Consider the following 5,933-nt stretch of genomic DNA (forward strand, 5'->3'; position numbering starts at 1 on the left):
TATATTTTTTTTTCATTTTTTTATCTTAAATTTCTAATGCATATCATATAAAATCATTACCATTAGTGCCATGGCATAAAAAAATGTAGTCAATCTACTGACTTGTATTTCCATACGGGAACCATGTTGAAAGATTAAAATAAGACTACTACAATTATGAACGCATTGGACTATGTAACTTGCAAGAAGAGAGTTCAATTAAAAAAAAATATGCTTGGTCATCTTCTTCAACAAAGTACCCATCGGACTGTTATACAAGGTTCCATATTTTTTTTCAATTCATTTGAATGAAGATTCATTTTATTTCAACGGAGCATTAACGAACAAAACAAAGGCATGAGAAATGTGTACCGAAACGAGTCGTAAGGCTTCCCGTCGATCTCCATTCAGTTCCGGTGACGAAACGGCGGCTCGCATCTAGTTCTGTCGTAACCCGAAACTGACCCGAGTTACGCCGCGTTGAGCTGAAACCCGAGCACCCGAAATAAGGCCCGCAACCTGACTCGTATTGGTCCAGAATCTGACCCGAAACCACTGATGTGCTTGATGAATATTGCATAGTCCCGAGACGAGCCTAAACCGAACCGAGAACAACTGACCGGAATTTAAATTGAGAATAATCAAAACAAAACCTGCATCGGATCTATTGAAAGGAAAAGAGAAGGAAGGAGTGGGGATTTACCGGTGAACCGCGTCGGAGATAAGCACCACCACCGCCGTCACCGCCGGCCGCCGTCGCGTATGGTCAGGGAGTCAAGGGGGGAGCTGGTGTGTTTGGTCGACCGGTAAATCTGCTGGTCTCGTCACCGAAGTCCAGTCGGACTTCCCTGTGCTCCCCGGTCAGTTATGGAGGGGAAGAGGGAGTGAAGATGATGATGTTTGTTTGCGTTTTGTTTGATCCGTGACTTTTGTGTGTGATGTTTTGAGTTGCAGACAAGAGTTTTTGAGAGGAAACCATGGATGATAACGGCTGCCTTTTGATAAGAATTAAGGTCTAGTCTTATATTCGTAGGGTTTATTTAGTTAGTGGGCTTTAGGCTTGGGCCCAAGGCCCACAAGCCCATCTCGCGTGTTTAAGCGACCCGAAAGTTGCTACGAATTCGTTTTATAAATCCGATCGCCGTAGCATGTCGTATTATTTTGTTTTAGGATGAAAAATATGTCGAGTAGGGTCGGTAATTGACGTTGAACGCGTAATTGCAAACCGAAAAGCACTGGTTAGTGCATAAATCACTTATTTAGATGATCGATCGTACGAATAACGAATAGGTGATAATATATATATATATATATATATATATTTCATTGTGATTAACGCCTCGAATCATGGTACGAATATGAATTGTCTAAAATAGAAATAGTAATTTACGAGGCGTTACAGTCTCCCCTCCTTTAGGAAATTTCGTCCCGAAATTTATTTAAGAGGAAGACCTTGGGAAGGATGGCATACAGCAGAGGATTGTTTAAAAAAATTAAGGCTTGTAAGAAGGACAGCGAAGAATAATGGAGGTATAGGTGAACGATTGATCTAATAACGATTATGATTATAAGAATAGCATAAGTATCGGATAGATGAAAGTAGCGTGTTAAGAATGAAGCCTCGTCGTGCATAATCGGATATAATGCGTTTGTGAGTTGTTTAAAGTTGCATTAAGTCTAAATAGGTCTGCAAAACACTGAATTTCTCATGGCACGTTTTACGAAAGTTTGGTAACATGGTGGAAACACTTATATATAGGAAGTACCAGGGGCGTATCCACCATGTTTTGACCACATTACGTCTGTCTCGTATTCGGTGTCATGTTACGTTCCGTGTCTTACCATACACAGTAGTACACTCTATGATTCTCATGCGCTTATTACTATAATACCGTGTGCACCCGCGATTATACCAATCATCGCATGATCCGCATAGCTTGTACCAGTTGCGTATGAATCAAGGTATACATAAATTTTGAGAAAAAATAAGATTGTGTGCGTATAGAAATGTAGCATATAAGCATGTTTGCGTTCGAAATAGTATAAGGTCAACGTAAGCAAATCCCTCGGGTTTCACTCGCGTATAGGCGCGAAAGTATAAATGTTGAGTAAAAAACATGAGCATAGTATAAGTTTAAATATGAATACGTATGTGAGCATAAACACAAAATGTATGATAAGAGTGAGCACAAGTATAAGCATAACGTGTATGAAAGTGAGTATAAAATGTGAATACAACCATGAGTATAGGTACAAACACAAAGCGTATAAGTATGAATACGAGTATAAGTGTGAACATAAGATGTATGAGCATAGATATGAACGTGAATATAGGTGTAAAACATGAAGGTTTAAGTATGAATAAGATATATGTGTATGAATATAAGTGTAAACAAAGTTGTTTAAGTGTATTTGAAAACATAAAATGCAGGAACATGAATATAAATATGAATATGAATATGAATGTAGTATAAACATGGATGTAAGTACAACGTAAATGTATAGTTGTGAGTGTATGTGTATGCATAAACGTAAAACGTATGACTTTTGAATCACTAGTATAACATAAATGTGTAAGTGTGAGCATAAGTGAAGGCACAAAATGTATAAGTATGGACGTAGGAAATAATGATTTTGTTTATAGTATAAATCGCAATACATGAGTTTATGTGCGTAAAAGGTTTAAAAGTTTTGAGTAAGAAAGAAAAAGGGAACGAGTGACACGCATGAGATTGTTGTGAGATATTGACTGAAACGTGTAAAATGATATGCATATATAGTGGTTTGCGCAAAATGTGAAGTTAAAATAGATTGAGTTGTCACGAAATATAGACTCTAGTTTGTGAATGTAAGAGAGTATAAAACATCTGTTATGTGGAAATCACTTTGTAAAGGAATGGAAATGCTACTTCGGTTTTAAAAGAGTTTACATAAGTTGAAAATTTGTCGGTTCTTATGAAGTTTCCTTGCCCACGTGTTTTGAATTTAATTGACGTATCGAGTGAGGTTTTGAAAAAGTTCTAGAGATTAATAAGTTTGCATCGTTTTAAGTAACTTTGTGTTAGAAAATTTTGAAGCTTACAGCTTCTTGTGAAAAAGTTGATCCTTAGAAAAAGGAATTTGGTACATGAACTTAGTGATTGTTGAAAAATGTTTCATTGGTTTTGAAAAGGAATTTTAGTAAATGATTGAATAATATTGGTAATATTTTATAGGTATGCGCGACAAAGTTGATTTGATTCTCAATTGAAAATAACAATCTCTAGTTTAATGGTGTGAGAGGAGCGTGTTTCAATATTTACGTTGATTGGTGAATTTGTGGGCAATGGATTTATTAGACCGACTAGGCTGACAAGTAGTATTTCATGAAATTTTGAAAATCGAGGAACAAGCGTTTATGGTAACATTAAAATTTTTGTGTATGCGAATGATGTGAAAATAGATTATAGAATAAGAGGTACGTTTAAATAAATGAAGCATTTTGAAATACATGATAAATGATTTAGGTATAAACATGATCGTGTTTACATAATATAGCCTATTAAAAGAAAGCGTTGGTAACGATCACCTAGGTAAGGGAATCACCCCTAACTCGTTGGTGAGGTCGTTGTAAGGTGAGAAATAAAACGGAGTAAGTCGTCAAGGTAAGGGAATCACTCCTATCTTGATGACATGTCTCCATTTGTTGTTGCAAGAAGTGTAAATAAAATTTCGTAAACTTATGTATGCTAATAATGTATGATCGTATGAAAAGTAATAGTATGATGTATGCGCAAAAGTGAAATCTCGAAATGGTTCAAACTTGACAAAAGAGAGTTTCATTATGAAAGATCGGAATAATAAAGCATAAGTTTGATAAAAGAAACTCGGATGGTTCCAAAACTGAACGTTGACTAACCAAAGTGGTCGAAGAGTCTTTTGAATTTGAGAGCATGCTTTGGCCTAATAGGTGAAATACTCTCGCCGACACATCGGTTAACGATATTTACCCTTCCGGTTACTACATGTTCCAAATCAATCGAAAATTCGAGATTTGGCGGGATTTTTTGAAAATCAAGGAGCGGGACTAGTCGACAAGGTGCGGGTTTCACCCCTAACTTGAAGACTGCGTACCCTAAGTGTAGCTGGCACTCGTCGGGTCAAATTAAATTTCGACACATTGATGAGCGTCCACTAGAATTTAAATTTGAAATTTCCGTTAAGATGTGGATTTCACGCCTAACTTAATGGTGAATTTCGTGCGAAAAATAGAATTAAGCGGGATGAGAGTCGTTTACCAAATTGTGGGTTTCACGCCTATTTTGGTAAACTCGTCTCGTTTGTATAATATGAGTGTTTTCGAGTTTAAGAAAAATCGAGTAAAATGCCTTGGAAAAAGGCGTATGTTAAAGGAAATAACGAACAAGTATAAGCACATAAAAGGCATGTCGAGAATAACACACAAAGAATAGATCAATAAATCAAGTATCGACACATAGTAAGACAAGTATTGACACATAAGAATAGCACGTCAAGTATTAACACACAAGCGACTTATATGTTTAAAAAGTCAAAGCGAATAAATGAGAAGCGAGTAAAGTAGCGTGCAAGTAGTTTCAAGCAATACACGATAATAAAGCTCTAAAACTATAGACTAGGTTAAAGCATTCCTACTCTTCCTAATTCCCTATAGTTATGGCTCTGATACCAATCTGTCACACCCCAACCAATGGCGGAAACATCGGGATGGGACGAAGAATGAAGATTGCAAGAGACTTCATAACGTTATTTGTGACAATATTTAATAAACCGATTTCATTTCATGAAGTAAATTGCCAACATTACAAGAAATTCAAATACATCAAGTTCAAAGAAGTACATAACAATATAAGCAAAATTGATACAACATATTAAACCTAAACGTCTATATGTGTATCTAGGCATCAACGCTACTTCTTTTCCTAGCATCATCATCATCAACCTGTAACATGTTTAAAATACAATTCAATGCAAAAGCAAAGGCGAGTATACAAGTTTAAGCATAAGTATAAGTATAAGTTTAAAAGTTTAAAATGAATCCACATGGCAACTTAGTCTATACGAGATCAACCTAACGCGGCATGCAATATTTCTATCCAACCTCTGTTTACGCAAGAAAGTTTAATTAATTCAACATGACCCAAGTTTAAGGGGGCGGTGCGTTACTCCTATAGCGCTATACATGTCGAAGGGAGGCTCGTGAGAGCTAATGACTAAAACATATCACATAAGTATGGTCCACGTAAGCATCAAGTATCATAGCATAGTATTCATGTATAAGGATTGTTTTGTGCATTGCATAAAGAATAAGTTTAAGTGTAGTTTAATAGTAAAACATGTTACACCCCAAAAAGTGGTAAACATAAAAAGGGGGTTGCGAGTATACTCACAAAATTGCTAAGTCTTCCGATTATCCAAGTGTTGACGAGCGTAAGAGGTTAGGAGGAAGGAACACCGAAGTCTCGAGTTTATGAGTGGTTGCTATTGAGACTCCTAGTGAAATAACGCACGAGTAAAGATTGGAACAATTCAAGAGAACGAACGAGAGGGTTTGACTTAGATATTTGAAATGGCACATAACGATCTCATTAATAAATGATATTCCTAATGTTTAATGGTTCTCAAATCGATTAGTTTAACGTTAGAATTTATCTCGTTATAACATTTAGTGTCAAATAGATTATTGTGAGCCAAGACTATACTTACATTATAACATTCAGATATCAAATTTATAAATAACGAATCCATTTATTATTTATAAAACTTAGTTTCTAGCTTTATAACAAAAGGTTATATGACTAGCTAAAATTGTAGTACGTAGCAAAGTGTGTATTTAAGCATACATAATGTGACAACTCGTAATTCGAACCTACTTGTGTAACGTTACGTGATTATGTGAACTTTATTTGAATAACATGTTATACGTGCCTTGTGTA

Source organism: Helianthus annuus, chromosome 7 (genome assembly GCF_002127325.2).
Source record: "Helianthus annuus cultivar XRQ/B chromosome 7, HanXRQr2.0-SUNRISE, whole genome shotgun sequence".
Taxonomy (NCBI): domain Eukaryota; kingdom Viridiplantae; phylum Streptophyta; class Magnoliopsida; order Asterales; family Asteraceae; genus Helianthus; species Helianthus annuus.